A 12,754-nucleotide genomic window follows, 5' to 3' on the forward strand; every position below is an offset into this window, starting at 1 on the left:
AAGCCCATGTGCTCTAGGGCCCGCTTGCCGCAACAACTGAGCTCGTATGCTGCAACTACTGAGCCTGCGTGCCACAACTACTGAAGCCCGCGTGCCTAGAGCCCGTGCTCCACAACAAAGAGAAGCCACCACAATAAGAAGCCTGCACATTGCAGCAAAGAGTAGCCCCCCGTTGCCACAACTAGAGAAAAGCCTACTTGCAGCAACAAAGAACCAATGCAGCCAAAAATAAATTAATTAATTAAAAATTTTCTTTTTAAAATGTAAACTGCCATTCCAAAATTACAACAAATAGAAGTAATAATCTTTATTAAAAAACCAAGTGGGGACTTCCTTGGTGGTCCAGTGGTAAAGAATCCGCCTTCCAATGCAGGGGACGCGGGTTTAATCCCTGGTGGGGGAGCTAAGATCCCACATGCTACGGGGCAACTAAGCCTGCGTGCCACAACTACTGAGCTCGCATGTCTCAACTAGAAAGCCGTGTGCCACAAACTACAGAGCCCACATGCTCTGGAGCCCGCGCCACAACCAGAGAGAGAAAACCTGCACGCCACAACCGGAGAGAAACCCGCGGGCCACAACAAAAGATCCCACACGCCACAATGAAGACCCAATGCAGCCAAATTAAAAAAAAAAAAAAAGCAAGCAAAACGCATTCATAACTGAAAAAGTCATGCCTCTCTGGATCAAGGACAATTCACATACAACGTCAGACTAACATATTCTTTAAAAACTTCTATCTCTAAAATTCAACGACTTTATATGCTGAAGTACTAACTTCTAAGTAAAGACGCTCTTAATTACACCTAATTACCTAAAGTCAATCAGTGGACTAGAAAAAACAGGTTAATTTTAAAGTTTCAACAAAAATATAAAAAAATTTTAAAAGAGGGTATGATTTTAAATAATCTTCTTACCTGCTCTTTATATTACTGAGAACAGCAAGAAATCACATAAAGTATGACAGTATTCTCAGCTAAGTTATGAGTTAATTTTGTATTAAAAATTCAAGAGTTAGGAAAAGAATGGAATAAAGAAGAAATGAAACGGGACTTCCCTGGTGGTCCAGTCATTAAGAATCCGCCTTCCAATGCAGGGGACTCGGGTTTGATCCCTGGTCGGGGAACTAAGATCCCACATGCCATGGGGACAACTAAGCCCGCGTGCTGCAACTACTGAGCCCGTGTGCTCTGGAGCCCGCTCGCCACAACTTGGGAGAAGTCCGCATGCTGCAACGAAAGATCCTGCATGCTGCAACTAAGACCTGATGCAGACAAATAAATAAAGAAGAAATGAACCAATGTGTTTCTGTGCAGTATATTGCATGTTAGTATATATTTCTTATTTATTTGTTTGTTTGTTTATTTATTTATTTATGGCTGCCTTGGGTCTTCGTTGCTGCACGCGGGCTTTCTCTAGTTGCGGTGAGCAGGGGCTACTCTTTGTTGCAGTGCGTGGGCTTCTCATTGCACTGGCTTCTCTTGTTGCAGAGCACGGGCTCTAGGCACGCGGGGCTCCAGAGCGCAGGCTCAGCAGTTGTGGCGCACAGTCTTAGTTGCTCTGCAGCATGTGGGATCTTCCCGGACCAGGGCTTGAACCCATGTCCCTGCATCGGCAGGCGGATTTTTAACCACTGTGCCACCAGGGAAGTCCCAGCACGTATTTCTAATTTGAAGATTTAAAACTTATTCTCAAATACTCTTGTGAGTCGCTTCATTTACAACTAAAAATCAGAAAGAGCACACAGGTGGCCATCAACAGAATAGAAACACCAACTATATATTTACTCAATAAAATACTGTTCTAGTATAAAAGAAACTATTCATACAAGCAACAACTTGAATAAATTTGAAAAACATGCTGAGTGAAAGAAGCCTTACACAAAAGAATACATATTGTATAATTCCATTTATGTAAGTCCTAGTACAGGAAAATGTAACATATGGTGGAAAAGAATCAGAACTTTTGGTTCTTGTTTCGTGGGGTGATGATACTGTTCTATATCTTGATAGACAGGGATGTATATAATTTGTAAAACTCACTGAATGGTATGTTTGTGATTTGTGCATTTTTCTGTATGCATATCTACCTATAAAAATGTAACCAAATACTGAATTCTAGTTACTTATATGCAAGCCAAAGTGTTCAGGACTGAAGTATACTGATCCTTGCAATGTATTTTGAAATGCATCAAAAAATAAGATTGATAAAGGATAAAGTTAATAGAACAAAATGTTAATAATTATAGAATTGAGTCATCCAAAAAATTTTGTATGCTTGGAAAATTTCATCAGCATATCTGTGAAAAGCAACCTAGATGCCACAAGACACTAGTGCTATGTCTAAGTACAAGGGAAAAATGATTTTGAATTTAGCATTCCATACTACCAATCAGGTATGATGGCAGAATACAGACCTCAGGCATATAAGGTCTCCAAAGCTTTACTTCCTAAGCAATCTTTCTTAGGAAGATACTTCAGGCTACTATCAAGCAAAATCAGTGTAAAAATCAAGAGAGAGGAAGGATCCACAGGATCCAGCGAACAGTTGATTCAACCTAGGAGGGCAGTGAAGTCAAGTCCCAGGATGAGAGCAGGATACAGAATCCAAGAGAAAATCTCTGAAGGAAAGAGGCCTCCATGAAACAGACATTGAATAACTTTGAGGATATGTTGATGGTACATTATTATTTGTCAATCAGGAAAAAAAGAAAGAAAATTAGAAACCCCAGGAAAACTGAAAAAACACTCTCCAAAAAACCAGGAAATCCATGCTTCTAATGTGTAACAAAACAAATTGACATGGATTTTGATGAACTGATGGAAGCTTAAAAAAGAATCCATTTGGGCTTCCCTGGTGGCACAGTGGTTGGGAATCTGCCTGTCAATGCAGGGGACACAGGTTCGAGCCCTGGTCTCGGAAGATCCTACACACCGCGAAGCATCTAAGCCCATGCGCCACAAATACTGAGCCTGCGCTCTAGAGCCCGTGAGCCACAGCTACTGAGGCCCGCGCACCTAGAGCCTGTGCTCCGCAACAAGAGAAGCCACTGCAATGAGAAGCCCGTGCACCGCAGCGGAGAGAGGGCCCTGCTAGTGCAGCTAGAGAAAGCCCGCGGGCAGCAGCGAAGACCCAGTGCAGCCAAAAATGAATAAATTAAATAAGTTATTTTTTAAAAAACTAGTTAAAAAAAAGAATCCATTTGACTTTTGATGCTAAGAACATTCTAGTTCTCTTCAAGTGACTCATCAATTCTGATAATAACAGTAGATAAGGGAATAATGATCAATTACAGATCCACTGTACTGTTTGATTTTTTCATGTATGCATTGTTTTGATTTTTTTGAAGTTTAAAAAATATATAAACTTTCCAAAAAGTTAAGTTTAGAAATGTACCAAGTTCTACAATAGCTCAGCTTGTCAGTTTTCTATTGCAGTAAAAAAAAAAAAAAAAACACCCAAAACAAAAGTTTACAATCTGTTGAGTGTACTGAATAAACATGAAATGTTTTTGATTTCGAAAGACACAGAAGTTGGCGATATTACCTGAGTAGAATCACTCAAATCTAAGCATCATTTTTTTCAAATCGACTTGACTGTTATCAAAATGATCTAAAAATAGGTTTTAAAAGTGTCCACCAAGACTTTCATTTCCTACGGTCATACCACCTTGAGGAAAACAAAATCTAAAATCACAAAGATACCATTATGGTCTAGTTGCCTGGTTCTCTGACAAGATCTAGTGTGCTTTGAAGACTAGCTGTAGATTCTCTGCCCACAACAATATGGAATATAACCCAGCAAATCTAAGAAGGGCGCTAAACAGCTAGGGGGGGTATAAAGGGGCGAAGTACCTACTGAGGACATCTGTAGGATTAGTCCTCCAATTTCTCTCATTTTAGACAACAGGGCCAAGCAGGAGGGTCTTGGGCCTGGGCAACTAAAGTCTCCCATCCCTACCAACACTTCTGTTCTCTGGGGGTGTGAAGGGAGGGGGAGAAGGACAGGTGACTGATATTGATGCACCTTTATGATAACATTTCAACTGTGTCTGGAACCAGCTGGATCTCCTCTTCTCTGACTACGCTGTCCTTCCCTACACTCCCCCGCCAATATATATATATTTATCTCTACCATATAGACATATAGTAGAGACAAGTCCCTTAAGAATGCAGTCCTGTCACTAGAATAGTTCAAGTAAAGGCTACATGATTATCTGCTTGATTTTCCCATCATGTAAGGTCCCCACAAGAGCTTGCTCAAAAAGGCATGAGTCGGGTATGTACCCATCTCCCCATTCTAATACACCCTGAAAGAAAAAAGGAAAGGAAAAGCAGCTAATTTTATGAAAAGCTGCGCAGGTAACTGTCACTGGACTGATCCTTGAGAACCACTGAAGTTGGACCAGATGACCTCTCACATTCCAATACAACAATTTACCTACTGGTCTATGTAAATGCAGGTAATTGTAAGAAAAACTACCGCATCTCTTGGTTTAGCACTGAAAAGACAGGAAACCTTTGATAAGTGGAGATTAAAGATTTGGGTTTAGACTTTGCAAATGTCCCTTAAAACTCAGTACGTTTGGGATTAAGAGGATCTACAGTGGAAATGATTCACTTAGCTAGTAAATATGCATAGTTGACAGCCCCAGAGCCACACTCTAGAGTGTTCTTAGTGTACTTGTTCCTTTAAATCCTAACTGTCTTTGGGAGAACACTGCTGAACTTCAGTAAACAAGTGTAATTTCCGTCTCCATCCAAGTATGCCCCCGTGCCATGGCCTTTGTACTTTCTGTTCCTCCTACCCAGAATGTTGTTCTTCCCTCACATGACTCGTTCCCGCATTTCAGTCTGGTGTTTGTTCCAATGTCAAGAGGTCTTCCTGACCAACCTGTCCAAATTGGACCCCACACCTCATTCTGTTTCTCAACCTGCTTCGTAAAAAAACTGCAATAATGTCTATCTGAAATTTGGTTCAATATTTATAGAATCACTGAGGATTTGGAATCATTTATATTTTAATTCAATTTTATTAATTTTAACTGGGCAAATACATTCTGAAGAACCATTCTCTAATTGAAGGGCAGAATTTTTGCATTTTCCTTCATTCTTCCAAAAGTTAATAGCAGGACTGCAGTAAGGCAACAAATGGTCTTAAAGGAGACATCAACTTACTCTCCCATTTCTTAGAAATTCCTTTACCCTTTTTGTTGGCTCTTCTCTTCTGTACTTGTTTGCTATCGTAATATGAAGTTAAAAGGACTGACAGTAGAAAATTTTCTGAATAAAGTTCAGCTTTTAAGTAAATACTATACAATGAACCAAATTTACATGAAGGTTACCATGCTGTGGTATGTACACTTTCAGTGGAAAAAAATTAGCTAATCCTATAGAATAGAGGTGGACAAATATAAATGAAAAAAGACAAGCCTCAGTTCTTTGGTGGTCTTTATATACCCAAATCTTTACAGGCATGATCTTGTTTCCTCCCTATAAAAACCCTAAAAGGGAGTGTCATTATCCTCATTTTACAGAAGAAGAAAGACTGAGAGGCTAAATAACTTGCTCAAAAATCACATCAGCTGTTAAGTGGCAGACTTATGACTTTCACCAAATTTCTGAGTTTCCAAAGATATTTCTTTCCACTGAACAAGCTGTTCTCAAAGTATGGACCAATGACCACTGCAGATCATCAAAATGCTTTCAAAGGGTGCACGAGGTCCTCCTCTTTTCCCCTACGTATCTGTATGAGGCCAAATTGTCTTATGTTTCTACCAAAACCACATATCATATTAGAGTGAATGCAAAAACATATATGAGAACCCGGCTATCTTCTTATAAACCAGACATTATGGAGATCTGCAAAAATGTAAGACAATGCCATTCTTCTCGTTATGTTTTTGTTTTGAAAATATATTTTTCGTAAAATATGATACAGTTATCCCTCAATATCCATGGGGGATTGGTTCTAGGATCCCCCTTGGATACCAAAATCCATGAATGCTCAAGTCCCTCATATAAAATGGCACAGTATTTGCCTATAACCTTCATATATCCTCCGGTATACTTTAAAGTCATCTCTAGATTATTTATAATACCTAATGCAATGTAAATACTACGTAAATTGTTGTAAACATAATATAAATTCTATATAAATAGTCTCCCAAACATGGCGAGCTGTTTTGTTTTTGGAACCTCCTGGAAATTTTTTTTTTTTTAAACTATTTTTCGACTCACTGTTGGTTGAATCCATGTATGTGGAACCAACAGATATGGAGGTTCAACTGTATTTAGGTTAACAAGCAGTAAGTTTATTACTTTTCAAAAAATGAATCACTAAATAGTAAAGAAATCCTCTCAATATTGTTAAAATGGCAATATTCCCCATATTGCCAAATTGACCTACCTATTTGACACAACCCTATCAAAATCCAAGCTACTTTCTTGGCAGAAACTGGCAAGCTGATCTTAAACTACGTATAGAAATAAAAAGGATCCAGAATAGCCAAGCAATCTTGGAAGAGAATAACAAAGTTAGAGGACTCACATGTCCCAATTTCAAAACTTTTTTACGAAGTTACATAATCAAGCATTGTGGGACTACTGGAATAATGACAGACATATAAATCAATGGAATATGTATCCACCTAGAGGGATGGGATAGGGATGGTGGGAAGGAGATGCGAGAGGGAGGAGCTATGGGGATGTAGGATATGGGGATGTATGTATATGTATAGCTGATTCACTTTGTCATACAGCAGAAACTAACACACCACTGTAAAGCAATTATACTCCAAAAAAGATGTTAAAAATAAATAAATAAATAAATAAAATGGAATAGAATTGAAAATTGAGAACTAATCTTCTACAGTTATGGTCAACAAAGGTGCTAAAACAATTCAATGGAGAAAGAATAACAAATGGTGCTGAGATTAAGAAAAAAAAAAGGATACCTGCATGTAAAAGAATGAATTTGTACTCCTACCTCACACCATACACAAAAATTCATTCAAAATGGATCAAGATCAACCATATCACAGAAAGTGTACCTTCCCCAAATTGGTGGCCTACAACTTGTACTTCTGACCTCCTCACAATCTTCCCACATTGCTTTAAAACATTTAATACTTTTGTATGAAAAGGTTCATGGTCGCATTATAACCATAGTATAACTTAACAAGCACTAATATCATTTTCTTCCCCCAAATTATACCTCATTTGCTGTCTTTACAAGAGAACAAAATCTTTTATTTTGTTTTACAGATGATCAATTGCTTAAAATGCAATTATTTAGTTGAATAATGAATGTACAGCCTCCCTTGACAAAATCCTTTTCTAGCAACAGGAAAATGAACAATATAGATGACTGATATCAGATTCTTTCTAGTTCATATGAAGTGAGCTTGTAAAGTGAAAGGCAGCAAGCCCTAATAAAATAAGAATGAACTGGCATTTAGGGGAAACAAGGCATATAAAATGAAAATGGAAACTGCGTGTTGGGTATGCTTGACGTAGAAGTATTTCTATTGCATGCAGATGTACATGAACAATAAGAAATGTATGACTGGTATTTTGCAGAGGATATTTGTTTAAAAACAGAGGCTTTGGGACTTCCTGGTGGCGCAGTGGTTAAGAATCTACCTGCCAATGCAGCGGACATAGGTTTGAGCCCTCGTCCAGGAAGATCCCACATGCTGCAGAGCAACTAAGCCCGTGTGCCACAACTACTGAAGCCCACGTGCCTAGAGCCCGTGCTCTGCAACAACAGAAGCTACCGCAATGAGAAGCCTGCACACCACAACGAATAGTTGTCCCCGTGCCACAACTAGAAAAAGCCCACATGCAGCAAGGAAGACAAACGCAGCCAAAAATAAATTAATTAATTAAACAAAACAAAACAAAAAACAGATGCTCTTTTCCCAATACTATACAGGAACATACATATAAGTAAAGGGTATTTTTTTTCTGTAATTGACTTAATAATTTTAAAATAATTATAGATTCACATGAAGTGTAAAAAACAGTACAGCAAGCTCTCATGCACTCTTCATCCAGCTTCCCCCAATGATAACATTATACAGTTGGCCTTCCATATCCATAGGTTTCATATCTGTGGATCCAACCAACAGACTGAAAATACTCAGGAAAAAAATTTCAGAAAGTTCCAAAAAGCAAAACTTGAACTTGCCGTGCACTGGCAACTATTTATGCAGCATTTGCATTGTAGTTATCAATACAACGACTTAATAGCATTTGGTATTATAAGTAATCTAGATATGGTTTAAAGTATATGGGAAAATGAACATAGGTTATATGCAAATACTATGCCATTTTATACAAGGGACTTGAGCACTTGTGAATTTTGGTATCCAAGGGGAGTCCTGGAACCAATTCCCAGTGGATAACATGGGATGACTGTGTAAGTGTAGTTCAATATCAAAACCAGGTATTGACACTGATATAATCCACAATTTTATTCAGATTTTACCAATTTTACATGCACTCCTTCGTGTGTGTTTCTATGTAATTTTATCACATGTATATAGATTTATGTAACCACCACCACAATCAAGATACAGAGCTGTTCAATCACCGCAAAGATCCCTCATGTTAACCCTTTAGAGTCACAACCACCCTTATCCTCCCACCCCATCCCCAATGCTTGGCAACCATGGATCTGCATTCTAATTTTTTCATTTTGAGAATGTTATATAAATGGAACCATGTGGTTATCCCACTTCAAGATTGTTTTTTTCACTTGGCATAATTCCTTCAAGATCCATCAAGTTGCTATATACTATGGTTTGTTCCTTTTTATTGCTGCATAGTATTCCATGGAATGGATATAGCATATGTTGTTTAACCATTCAGTCACTGAGGGGTATTTGGGTTGTTTCCAGTAAAAAGACACTTATTTTTAAACACAGAACTTCTGTAATAAGCTGCTTCCCCAAGAGGACTTTTAACATGAAGGCCTTATGCTCATTTAAGCCATTGCTTTGCATATAGGTACAGATTTTTTCCCCCCACAACATGAAAACGTAAAGAAAAAAACCCCTTTAAATCCCATAGCTGCCCTCCCCAGTGAGGGCCAAGACAACAAAGTGAAATCTGCAGTTAGTTAAACTTCTAACTCAGACTGTAAGGTGATATTTTATACCAGTATGGAACTTCTTTCATGTAGAAGGCAGATTAGTGAAGTTAATTGCACAAGCAGACCACAAAAGTAAATTATATCTGTCACTGATCAAGCTAAAGTTGGGAGAAGTCAAATTATAGTACTTTAAACTCTTAAGACAAGACAATATCAAATTATTGACTTTTAAGAACAAAGGTCAAGAGTTAAAAATGAATGTAGTTTATGTTCCATACTTAATTTCTTTTGGAGAGAAAGTAGCTTTAGGGAGTTGTAGATGAAAACTTTAGTCAAGCAGGCTACAAGAACAATCATTTAAACATGTTATGTGGTCTAGTATTTATGAAATAAGAAGGCTCAAAAACGTCACAATTTGCTTGGAGAAGTGAGCTTACAGGTAGAAATTAAGAAAAAAGTCGCAAATCTACAACTCAGATGGCAAAGAGAATAACAAAAATCATGAAGTGTAGGCTTTCAAAACTCATAGGAAAAAATTTCAAGTTAATAGGTATGTGTGGAAACTAAAAAGGTAAGAAGAGGCAAAATAATAAAGGATAAAATCTGGGAATAAAAAAACAAATTGCAGGAAAATAAGGTAGAGAACTAGTTTTGAGCCAGGATTAAATAACTCATCTCTTATTTCAACCACCAGCCAATAACTATTGAATTAAATCCTAGAAAAATACACATACTTATCAGGTATAAGCAAATCTGTTACTATGTAACATATCCTTATTTGGAAAGCAAAGTTAACTTAATAAAATTGTTTGATTATATGATTTGACTCTTTGCCCATGTCTGTATTACTAGTAAGCATTATCAGAATTCACAGGGATCAGGTGGGAAAATTATTTTACTCCTTCAGAAAAAGACTACTATTATACCGAGAACAAACTGACACGCTCCCTTCTCTTTATAATAACATCTTAGTTTATTCATCTTAAGTTATAAGTAGTAAGTTATCATCACTGTATATAGATATGACTGAAAAGATAGTGTACTGATTCTGTGGTTTGGAGCAGCAAGTGCTATCTGAAAAGTTCACTATCATTTGGAACCACACCTTTTTGACATACAGGCTGCCCAACATATTTACAATAGATCATGAAAGTGTTAATAGTGAGATTTTCTAATGCAAATAGCAACAATATAATATAAACCTATCAGTCTTAAGGATTTATTATTGTAACATTTTCAAGAATGGAAAAAATAAAACTGTTATCAACTCTCAGTGCTTCTTTATTCCTAAGGAATTAAAACTTAACATTAGGGACTTCCCTGGTGGCACAGTGGTTAAGAACCCACCTGCCAATGCACGGGACACGGGTTCGATCCCTGGTCTGGGAAGATCCCACATGCTGCGGAGCAACTAAACCCATGCGCCACAACTACTGAGCCTGCGCTCTAAAGCCCGCAAGCCACAACTACTGAAGCCCACGTGACTAGAGCCCGTACTCTGCAACAAGAGAAGCCACTGCAGTGAGAAGCCTGCGCACCACAACGAAGAGTAGCCCCCGCTCACTTCAACTAGAGAAAGCCCGTGCGCAGCAACGGAGACCCGATGCAGCCAAAAATAAAATAAATAAAAATAAATATATTTATTTTAACCCACAAAACTTAACATTAACTCAAATGGGTATAATTATGTGTTCTATAGTGCCAGTACAAGAACATCTCTTTCATTACTTGGCAATTCTTGTCTTCTGCATAATATTTGAAAAAGTGTATTTCAATTTACAAAATTTTCTACGCTGCTGCCATTTAATGTCCCTCGAAGGAGCATCCAACTGTACTGGGTTCAGTAACTTCGGAGGTCCACCATAACATTTATATATTTCAGCTCGCTATTCAGCATAAGGTGTAGCTGCCTTGAACACTGGCCTGGAATTACCGTCAGAAATCTTCATAATAAAACTGTTTTCAGGCTAACTTTAAATTTGTCTCACTGTACAAACTCCAAGGACACTATTATGTGTGAAGACCCAGTATGTTTTCAAAAGTGCCTGGGAGGAGAAAGGAACAGTGTGTCTGGCATGTTGTACCACAGAAAAGAAACACTTAAGAACTGGTAAATAATGAGAACTAAAAACAGCAACAAAACAGTAGTAAGTCTATGGCCATAACGAACAAACAACTTGCTTAATCTTAACACCATAAAGAGTTCAACGGTTGCTTGCCCCTGGTAGCACAATGAATGTGGAAAGCAACTATATAAACTTGATCTTGAAACATCAGCTAAATAAGATTTAAAGATATTATAATGATTTATCACTAAAATAATTTACCACACACTTTTATTCCAGATAATCCATTTGAAATAGTCAACAAACACCTGCATTTTACTGCAAAATAGAAAAATCTCCTATAGGGACTTCACTGGTGGCGCAGTGGTTAAGAATCTGCCTGCCAATGCAGGGGACACAGGTTTGAGCCCTGGTCCGGGAAGATCCCACATGCCACAGAGCAACTAAGCCCGTGTGCCACAACTACTGAGCCTGCACCCTAGAGCCCACGAGCCACAACTACTGAGCCTGCAAGCCACAACTACTGAGCCTGCACTCTAGAGCCCACGAGCCACAACTACTGAAGCCTGTGCGCCTAGAGTCCGTGCTACGCAACAAGAGAAGCCAACACAATGAGAAGCCCACGCACAGCAATGAAGAGTAGCCCTGGCTCGATGCAACTAGAGGAAGCCTGTGCACAGCAAAAAAACCCAACGCAGCCAAAAAATAATAATAAAAATAAATAAAACAACAAAGACTAGATGTTTCCAAAAAATTATTTTAAAAAAATCTCCTGTAAAATAAATAACTCTTTTGTACCTGATGATCAATTTCCCACAAACCTTTCCCTTTGAAAATGGCTAATTACAAACTGCACTTAAAGTCACAGCATAAACGAAAATCCCCACAGTACTCCTCACTAACAGAACATGTTCTGAGGCTCCAACAATACTGTGTGCATTTGAGAAACAAACTCATTCTCTTAATGTGTGAAAATAACAATAGTTAATATTTAACATATTGATACATACTATGTGTTAGGCACAATGTGAGAGGCTTTACATACTTCATCTCTAATCCTCACAACTCCGTGAGTTAAGCATAACCACCCCCATTTTATAGATGAGGAAACTGAACTGAGGCTCATAGAGGGGTCCTGCAGCTATTAAGAGAATACAGATGCCTCCTACATTTTCATCACCCTTTCTGTACATAAGGCACGTGAGATCTGAAAGCATTATAGTAATTTATCAATTACCCAAACAAGTTTTAGAAAATGCTATGCTGAGTAATGTATGCTATGGGTACTTTTTGGGGGGAGCTGAGGGGACTCACCCTTCAGGGTTATACTCAGGGTTTCATTTTTTAATTCTAACACACCATCCAAATTTCTTTCAGGTCCTGAATCTGTGGATCTATGTCAATTCTCTATCTAGGTATATTAGTTATGGAATATGGAAGATCATTAAACCATTTTAGTCTTCTCAGACCCTGAAGAAATGGTCCAATGCTTAGTCAAAACTCAGCTATTTCTTCAGAACCCAAGTTTATTCTGGTAACAAGTAAGCCTCAGGACTGGGCCCGGGGTTTTACCTCTGATTACAGACACGTCT

This window comes from Globicephala melas, chromosome 7 (assembly GCF_963455315.2).
Source record: "Globicephala melas chromosome 7, mGloMel1.2, whole genome shotgun sequence".
Lineage (NCBI taxonomy): Eukaryota > Metazoa > Chordata > Mammalia > Artiodactyla > Delphinidae > Globicephala > Globicephala melas.